The sequence below is a fragment of the Bos javanicus genome, chromosome 28, assembly GCF_032452875.1.
Source record: "Bos javanicus breed banteng chromosome 28, ARS-OSU_banteng_1.0, whole genome shotgun sequence".
NCBI classification, from domain to species: Eukaryota; Metazoa; Chordata; class Mammalia; order Artiodactyla; family Bovidae; genus Bos; species Bos javanicus.
Window position 1 is genome coordinate 2476064 of NC_083895.1, and position 26238 is coordinate 2502301.

Genomic DNA, 26238 nt, shown 5'->3' on the forward strand with positions numbered 1-26238 from the left:
ATGCTTTCAAATTATGGTGCTGGGAAAGACTCTTGAAAGCACCTTGGACTGCAACAAGATCAAACCAGTCAATCTTAAAGGAAATCACTCCTGAATATTCACTGGAAGGACTGATGCTGAAGCTGAAGCTCCAATACTTTGGACACCTGATGCAAAGAGCCGACTCATTGGAAAAGACCCTGATGCTGGGATAGATTGAAGACAGAAGGAGAAGGGGGCGACAGAGGATGAAGTGGTTGGATAGAATCGCTGACTCAAAGGACATGAGTATGAGAAAACTTGGGAGATGGTGAAGAAGAGGGATTCTGGTGTGCTGCAGTCCATGCACTCACAGAGTCAGACATGACTTAGTAACTGAACAACAACAAACATTGGGGTGCATGTATTGTGTCACATTATCGTTTTCTCTGGATAAATACCCAAGAATGGGATTGCTGGATGATATGATAGCTCTATTAGGTTAGGTTTTTAAGGAACTCCATGCTGTTCTCCACAGTGGCTGTACCAATTTACACTTCCACAGAGTAGGAGGATTTCCTTTTCTCTACAGCCTCTCCAGCATTTATTGTTTTTGTTTTATTTGTTTATGGTCTTTTTAGATGAGGTCAGTACTGAGGCCCAGAGAAATTCTTGTTCTTGCCCAGAACTTTCTGCAAGTCAGGAGGCCCCTGTCCCTAGCTCTAAGTTGCCAGCATCATTATCCTTGTCACCCCAAGACTATCTGCTGTTCCCCTACCTCACCCAGAAGCAAGGGTGTCACAGAGCTGCCCAGCCCACCGGAACTCTCCATCCCGTTCAGCCAGACTCCAGAGGAAGCAAATTTATCAGCGCTAGCGACAAAGAGCTTTTCTTGCCAGTGTTAAATTCAAAACCAGACTAGCCTATATGTGTGATCCACACTGATAATGTGTAAATACCTACAAATCCACCGCCATGTCTCAAAATGAGGAGCCACAAAAAAAAAAAAAAAAGATCACAACATATAAACAGAAGCTGGAGTGAAGAGTCCTTTCAGACTAATCAGGAAACTGGATGTGTTTTTCAACAGGCCCATCACAAAAGGTCAAGTCTGGCCCAGTGAGCATATGCCACACACACGCCACAAAAACAAACTTCAACTCACTAGTGAACAAAGAAAAGCAAATGAAGTCAACAACCAAGGCCTTTATTCCCCATGAAATTTCTAACGGAAAAAGTGATGCTACCAGTGTCAGGAGGGCCCCCAGCCCCCTTCCGTCCACACATCTCCCCTCCTCCTTCCTCCCATTTTTTTATTCCTTTTTTTCTGCAGCTGGGCGTTGGCAACTACGTATGTCAAGTCCTCATTTTCTTCTGGTTGCAGAAGTCGCTTACTTGACTCCTCAGCCAAGGGGAATTTGTCCATGTCTAGGGAAAAGCCAGCTGCACATGAGGCCACTGTGGAGGGCTGGGTGGTCAGCAGCTAATTCTGTTGGGATTAGCGCAGCATCACTTCTCAGCAGAGACCTGGTCTAGAAAACAAGTCAGCTGGAGACAACATATCCTTTTAGCTGAAGTGCAAGCTTCCCTCTCTCTGGATGCCTTCAAAACAAAAACTGCCCCCAAAAGTGGGGAGAGGAGTTGATAAGAAAATATGACATGGGCTCCAGGTGTGCCTGCCTCCTTCAGCCTGCAGTTTCCCCTCCAGGCGCCACTTTAGCATGAAGTCATGGGTGGGAACATTTGTCAGAACATTTGGGAGATCTGATGTACGGGAATATAATCTCCATTTCAGGACTGCCAGCCACTAAGACCAGTGTGTCCCACTTAGGGAAAAAAAAAAATCACACACATGTACAATTAGGGCCTTAGTAAAGGAATTCTTAAAATTTCAGTTTGCCAAAGCAAACATAATTTCATTCACTTATTGATTCACTATTGGGTTTCTACTAAGTGCTAAACGCTAGGAATACACAGGTAAAAACAACAGACGTGGCCCCTTCCCAGAGCCAGCATCTAGCAGAGGAACCAATAGAAAATACCGTAGATGCTGTATGACTGAATCACTCTGCTGTACGCCTGACACTAACACAACATCATAAGTCAACTATACTTCAACATAAAATGAAAATTAAAAAAGAAGGAAAGAAAATACATTAGATGTTTTTGGCCCAGGGAGGCTTCTGTGGTAACAACGTCTCCTATTTTCTGTATTCTCAGACTTTAACATGTAATGAATACCTGGCTGCTGTTGTTCAGTCACTCAGTCATGTCCAGCTCTTTGCAACCCCATGGACTGCAGCACACCAGGCTTCCCTGTCCTTCACCACCTCCCAGAGCCTGCTCAAACTCATGTCCATTGAGTCAGTGATGTTATCTAACCATTTCATGCTCCGCCAACCCTTCTCCTTTTGCCTTTCCTCTTTCCCAGCAAACACTGGAGGGGCTGCCAATCCCCACGGAGAGTTAACTTACCCCAGGAGCAAAGTTTTAAAATGCAAAGCAGCCAACCCAGAGCCCACCCTACTGACCAGCTGCTCTATGTGACTCCACTCAGGATCCCCATCCCCTGCTCCAATGGATCCTGGCCCACACGACTAGGGACCCCCACACCCAGCGTCCCCTGAATGATCCAAACCAGCACCCGTGGAGGCTGCTGACCCAGCCTTGCCCTTTCCTTCCCACACAAGCTATAATTAAAGCCCGTACCCACATCTCCCCTTGTTTCCCTACCTCCTGACCGAACAGTCTTCCTCTTGTGGCCTTGCAATGCTCGGCACCTCCTCTTTCTTAGGGAACTTTGGTATAAAAATATTTCTTCTTCATGGCAGTCATTTCCAGGTTTGAGTGTCTTTCCTGATAAAAGAAAGTAGATCAGGGTGGGGTGGGGGGCTTCTGCAGGGTGGAGGTTTAGCTGCTCCCTGAAGCAGGAGGAGTTATTATATCAGAGGTGGGGGCAGGGGAGACATTGCAAGCATAGGCCTTAAGGCGGGATGAGACTGGCTTTCTGAGGGCCTGGAGGAGACCTTAGGGGCCAGAACCTGGGGAGCAGGGCAGGGGCCCTGTTCACAGGGTGCGCCTTCCATGAGCACTTTCTGTTCTGAGTCCTGGGAGACTGTGGGGCCCACGGCTCCTTCTCAGGGTCCTTGACATGAGCGGCTGTGGTACAAATGCAGACAGAATGTCCTCGTAGGGTTCAAGGGACCCCAGTCTGAACAGGATGTGGCCTGAGCTCATGCCACAAACAACTGGAGAAAACACTCTGTGAACTGCCATAAAAAGGGTTTAAGAGGATATTTGATCAGTTAGCGTGGTGTTTAATAAACAAGGCAGAAAGAATCTTTCAAATACTAAAGGCTAAAGCCCATTTTCCATGTGTTTTCTCATAAAATCCTTCCTCAGTGCATTGCTGGTGCATCTTCAATAGGATTTGACAACTGGGTCCTGTCTGAGGACTGAGCTGTGGTGTGATGTCTCCAGTGGGAGCAACGGAACTCTCTTGAGAATCAGATCAGCTACTGGTGAGAAGAAGGAGCCGTGCCTGCCTCCCTCCCCAAACTGTGCTTCCAAGGCAGTGAGGGAGCAGGCCCAGGAATGCAGTGCGGGGCTATTGACCTATCTGAGGCCCCAGGCACTGTCTGGGGCATCTTTTTTTTTTTCCATTTTAGCTTTTTATAGATCTATAATACATATCCAGCAAAATGTCAGATGGTGAGTATGCAGCTCAATGAATTTTCACATTCTGAATTCACTTGTATATTCCACACCCTGATTAACAAACAGCATCACCAGCAATCCAGAATCCCCTCAGAGACTCACTTTGGTCACTATATGCTCTGCAGGCAATCACTATCCTAAGTGTTCTTATTGAGATAAAACTGGTATGATGTCAAATTAACCATTTGAAAGTGAACAGTTCAGTATCACTTAATCCACTCACAATGCTGTGCAACCATGCCCACCTCTGTTTAGTTCCAAAACACTGTCATCACCCCAGAACAAAGCCCCTCACCCAGGAAGCAGTTCCTCATCTATAACCTACCTCACCTCAGCTCCTGGAAACCACCTCTCCGCTTTTTGTTCCTAGATTTACCTATTCTGGATATTCATACAAAAGGAGTCAGACAGCATATGACCTTTCATGTTTGGCTTCTTTCACTTAGTGTAAGGTTTTCAAGATTCATCCACTTTATAGCTTCATTCTTTGTATCGCTGAACTATATGAATGGGGTACATTTCTTTATGCATTCATCTATTGATGAGTTATTATCACTTTCAGTCTATTATGAATAATGTTGCTCCAAACATTCATGTACAAGTGTTTGTTTTAGTACCTGGTTTCAAATCTTTCATGTATATATCAAGGAGTGGAATTTCTGAGCCATAAGGCAATCCTATATTTAACTTTTTGAGGAACTGCAAAACTGTCTTCCAAAGTGACTGCACCATTTGACATTCCCACCAGCAGTGCATGAGAATTCCAGCTCCTCCATATCCTTGCCAGTATTTTTTGTTTTTTTGGTTTTTTTTTTTTTTTGCATATCTGAGTGAGAACGAAGTGGCCTCTCATTGCAGTCTGATCCATGTTTCCAGAATGACATTGAACATCATGTGCTTATTACCCATTTGTTTATTTTTTTCTTCTATAGAAAAGTCTATTTAAATCCTTTGCCTATTTTTAATTAGGTTACTCATTTTTTACTGGTGAATTTTGGGAATTATTTCTCTTTTCTGGACACAAGTTTCCTAGCAAATATATGATTTGCAAATATTTTCTTCCATCCTGTGGGTTGTCTTTTCACTTTCTTGATAGTATCCTATGAAAAACAAAGGTCTTCAATTTTGAAGCTCTGGTTCAAGATGGTCACATAGTAGGATCCCAAACTTTCCTCCTACCATAGACACACAGTCTATAGCTACATATGGAATGATTTCCTCTGAAAAAAAAAGAAAAGATCTCACAATTGTCTAAATAACTCTTAGTACATTGGGTGAGTGAGAAAAAACACATCGAAGTGGGTACGAGATGCTGAGACACAGTCTCACCATACATCCCATGCTCAGCATGGAGACCCACAATTGAGAGGGAACTCCCATCCCAAAGCTTCCCCCTGAGAAGTGAAGGGTCTGAACCCACATCTGGCACCCATACTTTCAAGACTTGCACTTGGGAAATGTGCCCTCAAAACATCTAACTATGAAAGTCACTGGAGTTATCTACAAGATACATGAGGCTGTCATGATCTTGAAGGGCATGATCTTGAAGGGAAACAGCTTTTGAAGAGCAGCATGAACTTGCTCCCAGGGTGCAGGGGCAGTGGCTGAAAAGAGCCCAGACTTTCTGTGAAAGAGGCTTGTTGATCTTGAAGCATCGGCCTGAGGGGCCGGCCTCTAGCTTGACACCCTCTGGTGTTCAGATGGCCCTCTCTGCAGGCCAGCAGGGGCATCTCCACTCTCTGCCTCACTCCACACTGCCACTATTGAGCTTGCACCCTCATCTGACACCCAGTTTTTGCAGCTGCCACCCAGGAGACACCTCTTGATTGCCTGGCTCTGCTAGCTGGTGGGCTGATGCTCGTGGGTCCCACAGGGCTGTAACAAATGGAGAAAGGGTTTAACAGACACAGCAGAGACAGCAGACCAAGGGCTGTCAGCTCATCTCCACAGCTAAAGCCTGAGGGGCAGGCTCCAAACAACATGTCTATAGAGATGTAACTCTTCCCAGAGGCCTGGAGGGCAGGCACCATCCTCACACTGTCCTCTGCCATGTTCCAGAGGGCACAGACCTCCCAGAGAGGAGCTGTACACATCTGGTACCCCAGTTTTCACATCTGGTTTCCTGGTTTTCATATCTGGTGCCCTGGTTTCTGTGGTTGACCGCAAGGGATGTCCCTGGATGCCCTGGGGGACTCATATTTGTAGGTCTCAGGGGACTGGGACAAACAGAGGGATAGTTTTTGGCCAGCTGCCACCAGGGCACAGAGCAGACCCAGAAGACTGAAACTAACCCCCTTCTTTCTTTGAAAGGGGCCTATTGACTGACCTTCATGGCTCTAGCCTAAAGAGCAGAGTTCTAATTAAACTTGTATCTAGGGTCTTCCCAGGCAGCTCTAGTGGTAAAAGAATCTGCCTACTAATTCCGGAGACCCAAGAGAAGCAGTTTCGATCCCTGGGTTGGGAAGATTCCCCTGTAAGAGGAAATGGCAACCCACTCCAGTATTCTTGCCTGGAAAATTCCATGGACAGAGGAGGCTGATGGGCTACAGTCCATAGGGTTGCAAAGAGTTGGATACAACTGAGCACACACACACATTATGGGGCTGAGTGCAATCCTCTCCAGAGACCAGGGAGGCTGGTGGGTGCCATCTTCAAGCCTGCTCTCTGCTCTGCTTGAGGTCATTGCTGTCTCCAAGAAAGGAAATTGTGGCTTTTCTGTGCTATCCAGACAGGGTCCATATGGCATTGTTCTGGATTCCCAGCATAACTTAAAGGGAAACTTTCATGATACCTGGAACCTTTGATGTACTGCAAATGAAGGAGGAGGATATCCTCAAATTCCTGCGAGAACCCACTTGGGTGGTGTCAACCTTAACTTCCAAATGGAACAGTACATCTACAAAAGGAAAAGTGATGGCATCATAAATCTGAAGGGAACTTCAGAGAAGCTTCTCTTGGCAGCTTGTGCCACTGTTGTCACTAAAAACTCAGCTGATGTCAGTGTCACATCCTTCAGGAAGTTTATTGCAGCCACTGGAGCCACTCCTATTTCTGGCCACTCACTCCGGGCTCCTTCCCTAACCAGATCCTGATGGCCTTCCAGGAGCAAAGACATCTGGTGCTCACTGGTTTCAGGGCTGACTGTCAGCTTCTGTGAGAGGCTCTACATTAACCTGCCTATCATTGTTCTGTGTAACACAGACTGTCCTCTGTGCTATGTGGACACTGCTGTCCCATGCAACAACCAGGGAGCTCACTCAGTGGGTCTGATGTGGGGGGTGCTCACCTGGAAAGTTCTGCACATGAATGGCACAATCCCCAGTGAACACGCATGGGAGGTCATGCCTGATCTCTACTTCTACAGAGATCCTGGAGAGACTGAAAAGGAAGACCAGGGAACAGCTGAGAAGGCTGTGACCAAGGAGGAATTTCAGGGAGAATGGATCACTCCAGCTCTGGAGTTCACTGCTGTTCAACCTGAGGTGGTAGACTGGTCTGAAGGCACGCTGGTGCCCTCAGAGCCTACTCAGCAGTTCCCCACTTGAGACTGGAGCATTCCAACCTGCCACTGAAGACGGCCTGCAGCTCCCACTGCTCAGGACACTGGATGGGCAGCAGTGGTCTTAAGCTCTTCTACAAACTCGTAAAGTGGAAATAGGTTGACAGAAAATAAACTGTTTTGAAAGAAAAGAATAGAAGAGATTGTGTACATGTCTGTTGCCTAGCTTTTGTGTTTGTTGCCCAGAGGACACATTCCTTGATAGCTGGCTCTGGTAGCCAGTGGGGCTTGTGCTCACAGCTTCAACAGGATGGTAGCAAACAAAGAAACAATTCTTCACTGGCTACTACCCAGGGCTCAGTGAAAAAGGAGCAGAGAATGCCCATCTCTCAGCCTTCTCCAAAAGAGGTATATTTATATACTTTAAATGCTGCTGCCAAAGAGTCTGGCTTTCAATCAGCCTGCATCTAGATACTGACCAGGATCCTCCCCTTTGGAACACTGACAAGTCTTGGTACAGCCTCAGCTCCTGGGAGCCACTAAGAATAGACAGTCTGGACAATCACAAAGGTTTAAGACACAACCAAGAGCTAGGGCGGGGTTGAATAATAAGGTTCATCTCCTACACGAGATCACACCTTCAAGACTGAGAAAAGTGGCCGTTTTATCTAATACACAGAAACCAACACAGAGAGTCAAGGAAAATGGAGTAATATGTTCCAAATTAACAAACAAGATAAAACCTCAAAAAAGACCTTAATGACACAGAGATAAGTGATTTACCTGATAAGAGTTCAAAATAATGGTTATAAAGACACTCATCATGCTTCGGAGAAGAATGAATGAACAAAGTGAGAATTTCAACAGAGATGGAAAATATAAGAAAGCACTAAAAGAAATCACAGAACTAAAGAACACAGTAACTGTACTGAAAAATACAGAAGAAAGGATCAGCAAACTCTAATACAGGGCCACTGGAACCCACCTAATCAGAGCAGAAAAAAGAAAAAAGAATGAAAAAGGGTGAAGGTGGCGTACGAGACAGTATCAAGTGGACCAACATTCAGATTCTAGGAATCTCAGAGGAAAAATGAGAGAGAAAGTGTCGGAAGGTATCTTTGAAGAAATAATGGCTAAAAACGTCCATAGCCTGGGAAAGGAAATAGGCATCCAGATCAAGGAAGCCAAGAGAGTTCCAAAGATAAGCCCAAAGAGACCCACACCAGATTACATTACAATTAAATTGTCAAGAGTTAAAGACAAGAAAAGGATATTAAAAGAGTAAAGAGAAAAATAAGTTATGTCCAAGGGAACCTACATTGAGATTATCAGTAGATACTCTTATTATTGGTAGAAAATAACTTTGCAGAAACTTCGCAGGTCAGAAGTGAGTGGCATCATCTAATTAAAGGGCTAAAAGAAAAAAAAAAAAAAAAACCAGCAACCAAGAATACTCTCCACAACAAAGTTGTCCTTCAGAACTGAAGAGATTTCTAAACAAGGAAAATCTAAAGGAGATCATCACCACTAAACCTATATTATAAGAAATATTAACAAGACTTCAAGTTGAAGCAAAATGCAGTAATTAGTAACAGGAAAACATATGAAAGTAGAAATCTCACTGGTAGATACATATATATATATATATATATATATATATAGTAAAATTCAGAATAATCTAACATTGTAAATGTGGTGGATTAATCACTTACAAAGCCAGCTGCTGCTGCTGCTGCTAAGTCGCTTCAGTCGTGTCCGACTCTGTGCGACCCCGTAGACGGCAGCCCATCAGGCTCTCCCGTCCCTGGGATTCTCCAGGCAAGAACACTGGAGTGGGTTGCCATTTCCTTCTCCAATGCATGAAAGTGAGAAGTGAAAGTGAAGTCGGTCAGTCGTGTCTGACTCTTCGAGACCCCATGGACTGCAGTCTACCAGGCTCCTCCGTCCATGGAATTTTCCAGGCAAGAGTACTGGAGTGGGGTGCCATCGCCTTCTCCGTACAAAGCTAGCTGGAAGGTTAAAAGATAAAAGTAGAAAAATAACTATAATTACAATGATTTGTTAAAGGATACATAAGCTAAAAATATGCAAATTGTGACATCAAAAATACATAACATGGTGGGAAAGTAAAAATGTATATCTATAGAATGAATTCAAGTTTAATTATTATCAACTTAAACTATTATAAATATAAATTGTTTTTTGTAAGTCTCATGGTAATCATAAAGCAAAAAACCTATAGTAGATAAAAAAGATAAAGAGAAAGGAATCTAAGCATACTGCTACTGAAAATCATCAATTCACAAGTGAAGAGCAAGAGAAGGAACAAAGGGATTACAAAATATCCAGAAAACAAGTAACAAAATGGCAGCAAGTAAATGCCCATCAATAATTACTTTAAATGTTCATGGACTAAATTCTCAAATTGGAGTGACTGAATGGAAAAAAAACCCTATATGCTCCCTTCAAGAGACTCACTTCAGATGTAAACACACACAGAATGAACGTGAAAAGATAGGAAAAGATATCCCATGGAAAAGGAAATCAAAAGAAAGCTGGGTTAGCTACACTTTTATCAGACAAAATAGAGTTTAAGACAAAGACTGCAATAAGCAACAAAGAATGGGATTATATAATAATGAAGGTTTCAATCCAACTAAAGGATATAACATTTGCAAATATTTGTGCACCCAATATAGGGGAGCCTATTTACATAAAGCAAACGTTAACAGACCTAAGGGAGAAACAGAAATGCAGTAATGAGGAGACTTTAATATTCTAGTTTCATCAATGACTAGATCATCCAGACGTACAATCAATAAGGAAATATTGGCCTTAAACAATATCGGCCTTAAACAACATGTTAGACCAGATGGACTTTGTCATTCAGTTGCTCAGTCATGTCGGACTCTTGGCGACCCCATGGACTGCAGCATACCAGGCTTCCCTGTCCTTCACCATCTCTCAGAGCTTACTCAAACTCATGTCCATTGAGTTGATGGTGCCATCCAACCATCTTGTCCTCTGTCATCCCCTTTTCCTCCTGTCTTCAATCTTTCCCACCATCAGGCTCTTTTCTAATGTCACTTCTTCACATCAGGTGGCCAAATTATTGGAGCTTCAGCTTCAGTATCAGTCCTTCCAATGAATATTCAGGACTGATTTCCTTTAGGATGGACTGGTTGGATCTCCTTGCAGCCCAAGGGACTATCAAGAGTCTTCTCCAACATCACAGTTCAAAAGCATCAATCCTTTGATGCTCAGCTTTCTTTATGGTCCAACTCTCACATCCATACATGACAACTGGAAAAACCATAGCTTTGACTAGACGGACTTTGTCAGCAAAGTAATGTCTCTACTTTTTAATAATGTCTAGGTTTGTCATAGCTTTTCTTCCAAGAAGCAAGCATATTTTAATTTCATGGCTGCAGTTACCAACTGCAGTGATTTTGGAGCCCAAGAAAATAAAGTCTGTCTTTCCATTGTTTCCCCATCTATTTGCCATGAAGTAATGGGACCAGATGCCATGATCTTAATTTTTTGAATGTTGAGTTTTAAGTCAGCTTTTTCATTCTCCTCTTTCACCTTCATCAAGAGGCTCTTTAGCTCCTCTTTGCTTTCTGCCATAGGAGTTGTAGCATGTGTTACAACTCCTGATGTTATTGATATTTCTCCCTGCAATCTTGATTCCAGCCTGTGCTTCATCCAGCTTGGCATTTCAAATGATATACTCTTCATATAAGTTAAATAATCAAGGTGACAATATACAGCCTTGAGGTACTCTTTCCCAGTATTGAACCAGTCAATTTCTCCATGTCTGGTTCCATACCCATGAACAGCATGAAAAGGCAAAAAGATATGACACTGAAAGATGAACTCCTCAGGTCGATAGGTGCCCCATATGCAACTGGAAAAGAGTGGAGAAATAGTTCCTGAAGGAATGAAGAGGCTGAGCCAAAGTGAAAACAATGCCCAGTTGTGGATGTGACTGGTGATGGAAGTAAAGTCTGATGCTGTAAAGAACAATATTGCAAAGGAACCTGGAATGTTAGGTCCATGAATCAAGGTAATTTGGAAATGGTCAAACAGGAGATGGCAAGAGTGAACATCAACATTTTAGGAATCAGTGAACTAAAATGGACTGGAATGGTTGAATTTAATACAGATGACCATTATATCTACTACTGTGGACAAGAATCCCTTAGAAGAAATGGAGTAGCCCTCATAGTCAACAAAAGTGTCTGAAATGCAGTACTTGGGGGCAATCTCAAAAACGACAGAATAATCTATGTTCGTTTCCAAGGCAAACCATTCACTATCACAGTAATCCAAGTCTATGCCCCAACCACTAATGCCGAAGACAGATTTAGCAGACATTTATAAAATATTCCCTCCAAAAGAAACAGATTACAGATTATTCTCAACTGCACATGGAACATTCTCCACAACAGATCATATGTTAGGCCATGAAACAAGTCTTAATAGTTTAAGGAGATTTAAATCATATAAAGCATCTTTTTAGACCACAGTGATATAAAACTACAATAATGGTATAAAGCTGTGTATAACTACAATTACACTAAGAAAAAGCTGAGAAAATCGAAATATGTGGAGAGTAAACACATGCTACTGAACAATCAATAGATCAAGGAAGAAATTTAAATGTTCCATGAGAAAAATGAAAATTTACAAGATGCAGCAAAGGCAGTTCTAAGAGAGAAGCTCATAGTGAAAAATGCTTACATCAAGAAGCAAGAAAAATCTCAAACAAACAATCTAATATTAAAATTCAAGGAAGTAGAAAAAGAAGGAAAAATGAATTACAATAGCAGAAGGAAGGAAAAAAAAAAAAAAGATCAGAGTAGAAGTAAGTAAAATAAAGACTAAAAAGGAAATAGAAAAGATCAAGGAAACTAATAGTTGTGGGTTTTTTCTTTTTATGATTAAATGTGACAAATCTTTAGATCACAAAGAAAAAAATTAAAATAAATTTAGAAAGGAAAGACACTACAACAGATCATAAAACACTACTTATGAACAATCACACACCAACAAATTAGATAACTTAGAATAAACTGATAAATTCCTAGAAACAAACTACCAAGACTGAGTCATGAAGTAATAGAAAATCTAAACAGACTGATTACTAGTAAGAAGACTGAATCAGTAAACAAAGCCTCCCAAAAAACAAAAGTCTAGTACCACATGGCTTCACTGATGAATTGTTCCAAATATTCAAAGAAGAATTAATACCAATCTGTCTCAAACTCTTCCAAAAAACAAAAGAGGAGCGAATTCTTCCAAACTCATTTTGTTAGGCCAGCATTACCGTGCTACCAAAACCAGACAAGGATACTACAAGAAAAGAAAACTATAGGCAAGTATCCCTGATGCAAAAATCCTCAACAAAATATTAGCAAACCAAATCCAACAATACATTTAAAAGACCAAAAACTGTTAATAAAGTAGAACATATTCTAGAAAGGCAAGGATGGCTCAATATCCACAAGTCAATCGATGTAAGGACTAAAAACCATATGAGCATCTGAATAGATGCAGAAAAAATTCACTTGACAAAATTCAGCATCTATTTATGATTTAGAAAACAAATTTTCAACAATATGATATACAAGGAGTGTACATCAGCGTAGTAAAGACCATATATATGACATCCCCACCACTAACATAACACTTAACAATGAGAGGCTGAAAGCATTTCCTTTAAGATCAGGAACAAATATGTAGAGAGTAAACACATGCTAGGATGCCCATTCTCACTACTTTTATTCAACATATTGGGTTGGCCAAAAGTATTTGTTTGCATTTTTTTCGACCAACCCAATAGTCTTGGGAGTCCTAACCACAGTAATTAGACAAGAAGAAGAAACAGAAAGCGTTCAAGTCAGAAAGAAAGAAGTAAAACTGTTACTATTTGCAGATGACATGACACTACTTATAGAAAACCCAGGAGACTTCACCAAAAAAAAAAAAAAAAGGTTGGTCTATAAACAAATTCAGTAAAATTCCAGGAAATATTATTTCTATACATATGAAATAATAAGGAATATTCATATATACTGTTCTTTGTCCCCATTTTCCAGCACAGAACTCCTAAAACCCTTATAAATTCCTAAGTGATAAGGAATCATCTAGGATCATCTCTTATTCCAATATTTCTCTTAGACTTCATCCCTGACACAGGGCCACAAATCTGTAAATTCCTGAGTGGTAAGAGCCCCAGGAGCATGTTTTGTTCTACTGAGATGACTCTGGGTGGACTCTTGCATGGGACCTGTGTGGGGGCTGGTAACCACAGAAAGATCAAACAATGATCAGAAGTTTGCAGCTTTCTGCCCCACTCTATTTTCCAGAGAACGGAGAGGGTCTAGAGACAGAGTTAATAATCGATCATGTCTATGTGAAGAAGCTTCCATAATATCCCAATATTATGAGGTTTAGAAAGCTTCCAGATTGGCAACACATCCACAATGGGAGAGTTATGCACCCCGACTTCATGAGGTCAGAAGCTCCTGCACTTAAGACGTTGAGCAGTTAATACCCAAAATATATAAAGAAGTCAGGATAGTAAATATTTTGTAATAACCTACAATGGAAAATAATATCAAAAATAATATATGTGTCTATGTATGACTGAATCACCTTGTTGTGTACCTGAAACATTGTAAATCAACTATACTTCAGTGAAATACATAAAAAAGAAAAAAACAAGTCAGGGACTTCTTTGGTTGTCCAGTGGCTAAGACTTTGCACTTCCAGTGCATAGGGCCTGGGTTGAGACCTTGGTCAGGGAACTAGATCCTACATGCTGCAACAAAGAGTCTGCATGCTGCAACTAAAGATGCCCCATGTCAGGACTAAGACCTGAAGCAGCCAAATAAATAAGTATTTTTAAAACAACCCGCAGGAGGCCGTCCTAAGATGGCAGAGGAATAGGACAGGGAGACCACTTTCTCCCCCACAAATTCATCAAAAGAACATTTGAGCGCTGAGCAAATTCCACAGAACAACTTCTGAATGCTGGCAGAGGACATCAGGCACCCAGAAAAGCAGCCCATTGTCTTCGAAAGGAGGTAGGACAAAATATAAAAGATAAAAAGAGAGGCAAAAGAGGTAGGGATGGAGACTCCCTGGAAGGGAGTCTAAAAATAGAGATGTTTCCAAACACCAGGAAACACTCTCTCCCGCGGGTCTGTGGCGAGCCTTGGAATCTCAGAGGGCAAAATAACCTTGAGGAAAAATAAATAAATAATTAAAACCCACAGATTACGTGCCTAACAGCAACTCCCAGCGGTGCAACAGCCCAGACGCTCCCATCCCCCACTAGCAAGCGGGGGAGGGACAGGGAGGAGAGGGCGGCATTGCTTAGGATAAGGACTGGGCCTGAATGCCCTGAGGGCAATCTGAGGAAACTAGCTTGAGATAGCAACCCAGACTGTGGGATAGCGATCCCGCGAAAAGCCCTAACTACCGCCAGGCACACCCACAGAACAAACGACTGAGCAGAGCTAGCTGGTTGCGGACCGGCCCATTCCCCGCTGGAGACAGGAAGGTGAGGGCAGCCAGAGCCAGAAGTGGGCAATCGCAGCCCCAGACAGGCATCCTATACCAAACTGCAAGCAGACTTCGTTGCTAACCAAGATTTCTTGGGATTCTGGACGGTCGACATTCAATGGGAGGGTCGCAGCCAGAGATCAGCTTCCCAGAAGAGACACAGGGCAAACCTGAGAAGGCATGCCCATTGTACACCCAGAAAACCGAGCGGCTGGGATGGGGGAGGGGATAAGTCGCAGCTTTCAACTGGGCGACTATGCACGCCAAGGACCTGGTCACTTGAGCTGCTCGGACCTGGGACGGGTGCAAAACGCAGGCCCAACCAAGTCTGAGCCTTTGTGGAGTACCTGAGTACCTGAACCTGAGCGGCTTAGACCTGGGAAGTGTATGCAAACCAGCGCCTGCATCAGACTGTTCCTGGCAGAGCAACCTAAAGTCTGAGCAGTATAGACTGGGAAAGCACACACGCTGTGAGCGGGGGCAAACCCAGTGTGGCTGAATCATTGTGAACACAAGCCAGTGATATTTGTTTGCAGTGTTCCTCCCTCTCCAAAGCACGACTGAACAAGCGAGCCTTAAAAAAAGTGACCACCACCGCGCCCCTTGTGTCGGGGCAGAAATCAGACACTGAAGAGACCAGCAAACAGAAGAAGCTAAAATAAAGAGGGAACTGCTTTGAAAGTGATAGGTGCAATAGATTAAAACCCTGTAGTTAGCACCGACTATATAGGAAGGGGCCTATAGACCGTGAGAAGTACAAGCCGGACCAAGGAACTATCTGAAAATTAACTGACCCCACACTGTCTGCAACAGCTCCAGAGAAAATCTTAGATATATTTTTACTATTATAATTTTTTCAATTAAAAAATTATTTTATTTTGTTATTTTTAAGTCCCCATTACTCCTTTAATTTTCATTTTTATAACCTATTACCTTGCAAAAAAAAAAAAGACCCTATTTTTAAAGCAAACTTCATATATATATATATATATATATATATATATATATATATTTATAATTTCTGTGACTTTGTGTGTTTTGTTTTGTGCTTTTTTTGTTGTTGGTTTTTTGGGTTTTTTTAATATTGTATTTTTGAGAATCTAACCTCTACTCAAGATTTTTAATCTTTGCTTTTTGGTATTTGTTATCAACTTTGTACCTTTAAGAACCCAATCTTCAGTACCCATTTTTACTTGGGAGTGAGATCACTGGCCTGATTGCTCTCTCCCCCTTTTGACTCTCCTTTCTCTCCACCATGTCGCCTCTATCTCCCCTCTCCCCCTTTTCTTCTCTACCCACTAGGTGAATCTCTTTGTGTGTTCCGGGCTGTGGAGAACACTTAGGGAACTGATTGCTGGCTGGATCTGTCACTCTATTTTTGATTCCCTCTTTTATCCTCCTGGCCACCTCTGTCTCCTTCCTCCTTCTTCTCTTCTCTGTGTAACTCCATGAACATCTCTGAGAGATCCAAACTGTGGAGAGCACATAGGGAAGTGATTACTGGCTAGCTTGCTCTCTCCCCTTTTGACTCCCCCTCTTCTCCTCCTAGTCACCTCTATCTCCCTCCTCCCTCTTCTCTTCTCCATGTAACTTTGTGTACCTCTCTGGGTGTCCCTCACTGTGGAGAAACTTCATCATTAACCTAGATGTTTTATCATTGGTGCTGTATAGATGGAGAAGTCTTGAGGCTACTGTAACAATAAGACTGAAAACCAGAGGCAGGAGGCTTAAGTCCAAAAAGAACTTAAGTTCTCTGAGAACACCAGAGAATTCCTAAATCCAGGCAACATTAATCAATAGGAGCTCATCAAACACCTCCATACATACACTGAAACCAAGCACCACCCAAGGGCCAATAAGCTCCAGAGCAAGACGTACCATGCAAATTCACCAGAAACACAGGAACATAACCCTGAGTCTCAATATACAGGCTGACCAAAGTCACACCAAACCCACTGACATCTCAAAAATATTACTGGACACTTTGTTGCACTCCAGAAAGAAGAAATCCAGCTTTACCCACCAAAATACCAACACTAGCTTCCCTAACCAGAAAACCTTGACAAGCCACCCGTCCAACCCCACCCACAGCGAGGAACCTCCACAATAAAGAGGAACCACCAACCTCCAGAATACAGAAAGGCCACCCCAAACACAGGAATATGAACAGATGAAAAGGCAGAGAAATACCCAGCAGGTAAAGGAACAGGATAAATGCCCACCAAACCAAACAAAAGAGGAGGAGATAGGGAATCTACCTGGTAAAGAATTCTGAATAATGATAGTGAAAATGATCCAAAATCTTGAAAACAAAATGGAGTTACAGATAAATAGCCTGGAGACAAGGATCGAGAAGATGCAAGAAAGGTTTAACAAGGACCTAGAAGAAATTAAAAAAGAGTCAATATATAATGAGTAATGCAATAAATGAGATCAAAAACACTCTGGAGGGAACCAACAGTAGAATAACAGAGGCAGAAGATAGGATAAGTGAGGTAGAAGATAAAATGGTAGAAATAAATGAAACAGAGAGGAAAAAAGAAAAACAAATTAAAAGAAATGAGGACAATCTCAGAGACCTCTGGGACAATGTTAAACGCCCCGACATTCGAATCATAGGAGTCGCAGAAGAAGAAGACAAAAAGAAAGGCCATGAGAAAATACTTGAGGAGATAATAGTTGAAAACTTCCCTAAAATGGGGAAAGAAATAATCACCCAAGTCTGAGAAACCCAGAGAGTCCCAAACAGGATAAACCCAACGTAAAACATCCCAAGACACATATTAATCAAATTAACAAAGGTCAAACACAAAGACCAAATATTAAAAGCAGCAAGGGAAAAACAACAAATAAACATACAAGGGGATTCCCATAAGGATAACAGCTGATCTTTCTTTTTTTTTCTTTTTCATAGCATTTCTTTATGTTTTATTTATTTATTTTAATTAGAGGCTAATTATGTTACAATATTGTATTGGTTTTGCCATACATTGGCATGAATCTGCCATGGATGTACATGTGTTCCCCATCTTGAAGCCCCCTCCCATCTCCCTCCCCACATCATCCATCTGGGTCATCCTAGTGCACCAGCCCCGAGCACCCTGTATCATGCATCAAACCTGGACTGGCAATTCATTTCACATATGATATTTTACATGTTTCAATGCCATTTTCCCAAATCATCCCCACCTCGCCCTCTCCTGCAGAGTCCAAAAGACTGTTCTATACATTTGTGTCTCTTTTGCTGCCTGGCATACAGGGTTATCGTTACCATCTTTCTAAATTCCATATATGTGCATTAGTATACTGTATTGGTGTTTTTCTTTCTGGCTTACTTCACTCTGTATAATAGGCTCCAGTTTCATCCACCTCATTAGAACTGATTCAAATGTATCCTTTTTAATGGCTGAGTAATACTCCATTGTGTGTATGTACCACTGCTTTCTTATCCATTCATCTCCTGTTGGACATCTAGGCTGCTTCCATGTCCTGGCTATTATAAACAGTGCTGCAATGAACATGTGTCTCTTTCATTTCTGGTTTCCTCAGTGTGTATGCCCAGAAGTGGGATTGCTAAGTCATAAGGCAGTTCTATTCCCAGTTTTTTAAGGAATCTCCACACTGTTCTCCATAGTGGCTGTACTAGTTTGCATTCCCACCAACAATGTAAGAGGGTTCCCTTTTCTCCACACCCTCTCCAGCATTTATTGCTTGTAGACTTTTGGATACCAGCCATTCTGACTGGCGTGAAATGGTACCTCATTGTGGTTTTGATTTGCATTTCTCTGATAATGAGTGATGTTGAGCATCTTTTCATGTGTTTGTTAGCCATCTGTATGTCTTCTTTGGAGAAATGTCTGTTTAATTCTTTGGCCCACTTTTTGATTGGGTCGTTATTTTTCTGGAATTGAGCTGCAGGAGTTGCTTGTATATTTTTGAGATTAATCCTTTGTCAGTTACTTCACTTGCTATTATTTTCTCCCATTCTGAAGGCTGTCTTTTCACCTTGCTTATAGTTTCCTTTGTCGTGCAGAAGCTTTCATTTTAATTAGGTCCCATTTGTTTATTTTTGCTTTTATTTCCAGTATTTTGGGAGGTGGGGCATACAGGATCCTGCCGTGATGTATGTCAGAGGGTGTTTTGCCTATGTTCTCCTCTAGGAGTTTTATAGTTTCTGGTCTTACGTTTAGATCTTTAATCCATTTTGAGTTTATTTTTGTGTATGGTGTCAGAAAGTGTTCTAGTTTCATTCTTTTACAAGTGGTTGACCAGTTTTCCCAGCACCACTTGTTAAAGAGATTGTCTTTTCTCCATTGTATATTCTGGCCTCCTTTGTCAAAGATAAGGTGTCCATAGGTGCGTGGATTTATCTCTGGGCTTTCTATTTTGTTCCATTGATCTATGTTTCTGTCTTTGTGCCAGTACCATACTGTCTTGATGACTGTGGCTTTGTAGTAGAGCCTGCAGTCAGGCAGGTTGATTCCTCCAGTTCCATTCTTCTTTCTCAAGATTGCTTTGGCTATTCAACATTTTTTGTATTTCCATACAAATTGTGAAGTTATTTGTTCTAGCTCTGTGAAAAATACCGTTGGTAGCTTGCTAGGGATTGCATTGAATCTATAGATTGCTTTGGGTAGTATACACATTTTCACTATATTGATTCTTCGATCCATGAACACGGTATATTTCTCCATCTATTAGTGTCCTCTTTGATATCTTTCACCAGTGTTTTATAGTTTTCTATATATAGGTCTTTAGTTTCTTTAGGTAGATATATTCCTAAGTATTTTCTTCTTTTCGTTGCAATGGTGAATGGAATTGTTTCCTTAATTTCTCTTTCTATTTTCTCATTATTAGTGTATAGGAATGCAAGGGATTTCTGTGTGTTGATTTTATATCCTGCAAGTTTATTGTATTCATTGATTAGCTCTAGTAATTTTCTGGTGGAGTCTTTAGGGTTTTCTATGTAGAGGATCCTGTCATCTGCAAACAGTGAGCGTTTTACTTCTTCTTTTCCAATTTGGATTCCTTTTATTTCTTTTTCTGCTCTAATTGCTGTGGCCAAAACTTCCAAAACTATGTTGAATAGTAGTGGTGAGAGTGGGCACCCTTGCCTTGTTCCTGACTTTAGGGGAAATGCTTTCAATTTTTCACCATTGAGGATAATGTTTGCTGTGGGCTTGTCATGTAATAGCTTTTATTATGTTGAGGTATGTTCCTTCTATTCCTGCTTTCTGGAGGGTTTTTATCATAATTGGATGTTGAATTTTGTCAAAAGTTTTCTCTGCATCTATTGAAATAATCATATGGCTTTTATTTTTCAAATTGTTAATGTGGTGTATCACATTGATTGATTTGTGGATATTGAAGAGTCCTTGCATCCCTGGGATAAAGCCCACTTGGTCATGATGTATGATCTTTTTAATGTGATTTTGGATTCTGGTTGCTAGAATTTTGTTAAGGATTTTTGCATCTATGTTCATCAGTGACATTGGCCTGTAGTTTTCTTTCTTTCTTTCTTTCTTTTTTTTTTTTTTTTTTGTGGCATCTTTGTCAGGTTTTGGTATTAGGGTGATGGTGGCCTCATAGAATGAGTTTGGAAGTTTACCTTCCTCTGCAATTTTCTGGAAGAGTTTGAGTAGGATAGGTGTTAGCTCTTCTCTAAATTTTTGGTAGAATTCAGCTGTGAAGCCGTCTGGACCTGGGCTTTTGTTTGCTGGAAGATTTCTGATTACAGTTTCAATTTCCGTGCTTGTGATGGGTCTGATAAGATTTTCTGTTTCCTCCTGGTTCAATTTTGGAAAGTTGTACTTTTGTCAGAATTTGGCTATTTCTTCCAAGTTGTCCATTTTATTGGCATATAATTGCCAATGGTAGCCTCTTATGATCCTTTGTATTTCTGTGTTGTCTGTTGTGATCTCTCCATTTTCATTTCTAATTTTGTTGATCTGATTTTTCTCCCTTTGTATCTTGATGAGCCTGGCTAGTGGTTTGTCAATTTTATGTATCCTCTCAAAGAACCAGCTTTTGGCTTTGTTGATGTTTGCTATGGTCTCTTTTGTTCCTTTGCATTTATTTCTGCTCTAATTTTTAAGATTTCTTTCCTTCTACTAACCCTGGGGTTCTTCATTTCTTCCTTTTCTAGTTGCCTCACGTGTTCAGTTCAGTTTGGTTCACTCGCTCAGTCGTGTCTGACTCTTTGTGACCCCATGAATTGCAGCACGCCAGGCCTCCCTGTTCATCACCAACTCCCAGAGTTCACCCAAAATCATGTCCATCGAGTCAGTGATGCCATCCAGCCATCTCATCCTCTGTCATCCCCTTCTCCTCCTGCCCCCAATCCCTCCCAGCATCAGAGTCTTTTCCAATGAGTCAACTCTTCGCATGAGGTGGCCAAAGTACTGGAGTTTCAGCTTCAGCATCAGTCCCTCAAATGAACACCAGGACTGATCTCCTTCAGAATGGACTGGTTGGATCTCCTTGCAGTCCAAGAGACTCTCAAGAGTCTTCTCCAACACCACAGTTCAAAAGTATCAATTCTTTGGCACTCAGCTTTCTTCACAGTCCAATTTTCACATGCATCGGACCTCGCTTCTATCACCAGTCACATCCACAACTGGGTACTGTTTTTGCTTTGGCTCCTTCCCTTCATTCTTTCTGGTGTTATTTCTCCACTGATCTCCAGTAGCATATTGGGCACCTATCGACCTGGGGAGTTCCTCTTTCAGTATCCTATCATTTTGCCTTTTCATACTGTTCATGGGGTTCTCAAGGCAGTAACACTGAAGTGCCTTGCCATTCCCTTCTCCAGTGGACCACATTTTCTCAGACCTCTCCACCATGACCCGCCCGTCTTGGGTGGCCCCAGATGGCATAGCTTACTTTCATTGAGTTAGACAAGGCTGTGGTCCATGTGATCAGATTGACTAGTGTTCTGTGATTATGGTTTCAGTGTGTCTCCCTCTGATGCCCTCTAGCAACACCTACAGTCTTACTAGGGTTTCTTTTACCTTGGACGAGGGGTATCTCCTCACGGCCACCCCTCCTGACCTTGAACATGGAGTAGCTCCTCTTGGCCCTCCTGGGCCTGTGCAGCTGCCGCTCCCTGGACATGGGGTTACTCCACTCGGCTGCCACCCCTGACCTCAGGCATGGGGTAGCTCCTCTCGGCTGCCACCCCTGACCTCGGAAGTGCTTAAGGTGTAGAGTTAGGGTATTTATTTGACTTTTTTCTTGTTTCTTGAGGTAAGCCTGTATTGCTTTGAACTTTCCCCTTAGCACTGCTTTTACAGTGTCCCACAGGTTTTGGGTTGTTTTGTTTTAATTTTCATTCGTTTCTATGCATATTTTTATTTCTTTTTTTATTTCTTCTATGATTTGTTGGTTATTCAGCAGCGTGTTGTTCAGCCTCCATATATTGGAATTTTTAATAGGTTTTCTCCTGTAATTGACATCTAATCTTACTGCATTGTGGTCAGAAAAGACACTTGGAATGATTTCAATTTTTTTGAATTTACCAAGGCTAGATTTATGGCCAAGGATGTGATCTATCCTGGAGAAGGTTCTGTGTGCGCTTGAGAAAAAGGTGAAATTTATTTTTGGGGGGTGAAATGTCCTATAGATATCAATTAGGTCTAACTGGTCTATTGTATCATTTAAAGTTTGTGTTTCCTTGTTAATTTTCTGTTTAGTTGATCTATCCATAGATGTGAGTGGGGTATTAAAATCTCCTACTATTATTGTATTATTGTTAATTTCCCCTTTCATGCTTGTTAGCATTTGTCTTACATATTGCAGTGCTCCTATGTTGGATGCATATATATTTATGATTCTTATATCTTCTTCTTGGACTGATCATTTGATCATTATGTAGTGTCCTTCTTTGTCTTTTTTCACAGCTTTTGTTTTAAAGTCTATTTTATCTGATATGAGTATTGCTACTCCTGTTTTCTTTTGGTCTCTATTTGTGTGCAATATCTTTTTCCAGCCCTTCACTTTCAGTCTGTATGTGTCCCTTGTTTCAAGGTGGGTCTCTTGTAGACAATATATATAGGGGTCTTGTTTTTGTATCCATTCAACCAGTCTTTGTCTTTTGGTTGGCGCCTTCAACCCATTTACATTTAAGGTAATTATTGATAAGTATGATCCCTTTGCCATTTACTGTATTGTTTTGGGTTCGAGTTTATACATCCTTTCTGTGTTTCCTGTCTAGAGAAGATCCTTTAGCATTTGTTGGAGAGCCGGTTTGGTGGTGCTGCATTCTCTCAGGTTTTGCTTGTCTGTAAAGCTTGTGATTTCTCCTTCATATTTGAATGAGATCCTTGCTGGGTACAGTAATCTGGGCTGTAGGTTATTTTCTTTCATCACTTTAAGTATGTCCTGCCATTCCCTCCTGGCCTGAAGAGTTTCTATTGAAAGATCAGCTGTTATCCTTATGAGAATCCCCTTGTGTGTTATTTGTTGTTTTCCCCTTGCTGCTTTTAATATTTGTTCTTTGTGTTTGATCTTTGTTAATTTGATTAATATGTATACTTTGACCAATTCATGCGAAGAGTTGACTCATTGGAAAAGACTGATGCTGGGAAGGATTGGGGGCAGGAGGAGAAGGGGACGAAAGAGGATGAGATGGCTGGATGGCATCACTGACTCAATGGTCGTGAGTCTGAGTGAACTCCGAGAGTTTGTGATGGACAGGGAGGCTTGGCATGCTGCGATTCATGGGGTTGCAAAGATTTGGACACGACTGAGCGACTGAACTGAACTGAACTGAACTGGGGTATTTTGCCTTGGGTTTATCCTATTTGGGACTCTCTGGATTCCTTGGACTTGAGTGATTATTTCCTTCCATTTTAGGGAAGTTTTCAACTATTATCTCCTCAAGTATTTTCTCATGGCCTTTCTTTTTGTCTTCTTCTTCTGCGACTCCTATGATTCGAATGTTGGGGCGTTTAACATTGTCCCAGAGGTCTCTGAGATTGTCCTCATTTATTTTAATTCATTTTTCTTTTTTCCTCTCTGTTTCATTTATTTCTACCATTCTATCTTCTACCTCACTTATCCTATCTTCTGCCTCTGTTATTCTACTGTTGGTTCCCTCCAGAGTGTTTTTGATCTCATTTATTGCATTATTCATTATATATTGACTCTTTTTTATTTCTTCTAGGTCCTTGTTAAACATTTCTTGAATCTTCTCGATCCTTGTCTCCAGGCTATTTATTTGTAACTCCATTTTGTTTTCAAGATTTTGGATCATTTTCAGTATCATTATTCGGAATTCTTTTTCAGATAGACTCCCTATCTCCTCCTCTTTTGTTTGGTTTGGTGGGCATTTATCCTGTTCCTTTACCTGCTGGGTATTTCTCTGCCTATTCCTCTTGCTTATATTGCTGTGTTTAGGGTGGCCTTTCCGTATTCTGGCAGTCTGTGGAGTTCTTTTTATTGTGGAGTTTCGTCACTGTGGGTGGGGTTGGACGGGTGGCTTGTCAAGGTTTTATGATTAGGGAAGCTTGTGTCAGTGTTCTGGTGGGTGGAGCTGGATTTCTTCTCTCTGTAGTGCAATGAAGTGTCCAATAATGAGTTATGAGATGTCATTGGGTTTGGAGTGACTTTGGGCAGCCTGTATATTGAAGCTCATGGCTATGTTCCTGTCTTGCTGGAGAATTTGCATCGTATGTCTTGCTATGGAGCTTATTGGCCCTTGGGTGGTGCTTGGTTTCAGTGTAGGTATGCAGGCATTTAATGAGTTCCAGGGATTAATATTCCCTGGAGTCAGGAGTTCTCTGGTATTCTCAGGATTTGGACTTAAGCCTCCTGCCTCTGGTTTTCAGTCTTATTCTTACAGTAGCCTCAAGGCTTCTCCATCTGTCACTTCCAAGGCAGTTCCCCCTGTTTTAGCTTCTTCTGTTTGCTGGTCTCTTCAGTGTCTAATTTCCACCCTGACACAAGGGGGCGGTGGTGGACACTCTTTAAGGCTCACTTGTTCAGTCGTGCTGTGGGGAGGGAGGAACGCTGCAAACAAATAACACTGGTGTCTGTGGGGAGTGCTCACAGTGTCTCAGCCACGGCCACACTGGGTTTGCCCCCACTCACGGTGTGTGTGCTTTCCCAGCCTACACTGCTCAGGCTCTAGGTTGCTCTGCCAGGAACTGTCTGAGGCTGTCCCTGGGTTGTATGCACTTCCCAGGTCTAAGCTGCTCAGGTTCAGGTACTAGGGTACTCCACAAAGGCACAGACTTGGTTGGGCCTGTGTTTTGTGCCCTTCCCAGGTCTGAGCAGCTCAGGTGACCAGGTGTTTGGTGAGCACTGTTGCTGCGACTTATCACCTCCCCCGTCCCTGCCGCTTGGTTTTCTGGGTGTACAACCGGCACACCTTCTCAGGAGGATGTCGACCATCCAGAATCCCAAAAAGTCTTGGTTAGCAACGAAGCCTGCTTGCAGTTTGGTAAATGATGCCTCTCTGGTGCCGCGATTGCCCTCTTCCAGCTCTGGCTGCCCTTGCCTGCCTGACTCTGGCAGGGATGGGCTGGTCCACAGTCGGCTAGCTCTAGTCAGTCCTTTGTTCTGTGAGCGGGTCTGTGGTGTCTTAGGTTAAGGCTTTTCGCCTTTTCATGGGGGAGCTATCCCAAAGTCTGCTTTCCTATCTCACGTTAGTTCCCTCAGATTGCCTTCAGGGCATTCAGGCCTGGTCCGTACTCTAAGCAATGCAGCCCGCGCCTCCCTGCCCAGACCCGCCTTGCTAGTGGGGGATGGGGGTGGCTGCACTGCTTTCCCACTGGGAGTTACCCTGGGGCACAAATTTGTGGGTTTTAATTACTTACTTATTTTTCCTCCCTGTTATGTAGAAGATATTAAGAACAGGTGGCAAGAATACACCGAAGACTGTACAAAAAAGGTCTTCACGACCAAGATAATCACGATGGTGTGATCACTCACCTAGAGCCAGACATCCTGGAATGTGAAGTCAAGTGGGCCTTAGGAAGCATCACTATGAACAAAGCTAGTGGAGGTAACGGGTTGAGCTATTTCAAATCCTCAAAGATGATACTGTGAAAGTGCTACACTCAATATGCCAGCATATTTGGAAAACTCAGCAGTGGCCACAGGGCTGGAAAAGGTCAGTTTTCATTCCAATCGCAAAGAAAGGCAATGTCAAAGAATGCTCAAACTACTGCACAATTGCACTCATCTCATATGCTTGTAAAGTCATGCTCAAAATTCTCCAAGCCAGGCTTCAGCAATACATGAACTTCCAGATGTTCAAGCTGGTTTTAGAAAAGGCAGAGGAACCAGAGATCAAATTGCCAACATCTGCTGGATCATGGAAAAAGCAAGAGAGTTCCAGAAAAACATCTATCTCTGCTTTATTGACTATGCCAAAGCCTTTGACTGTATGGATCACAATAAACTGTGGAAAATTCTGAAAGAGAAGGGAATTCCAGACCACCTGACCTGCCTGTTGAGAAACCTATATGCAGGTCAGGAAGCAACAGTTA

General features: G+C 42.1%; 1 pseudogene; it reads left to right on the forward strand.

The window, feature by feature from the left end:
* The first annotated feature begins 6459 nt into the window (after nucleotides 1–6459).
* On the forward strand, nucleotides 6460–7247 carry LOC133240251 (small ribosomal subunit protein uS2-like; annotated as a pseudogene).
* Nucleotides 7248–26238: the final 18991 nt, after the last annotated feature.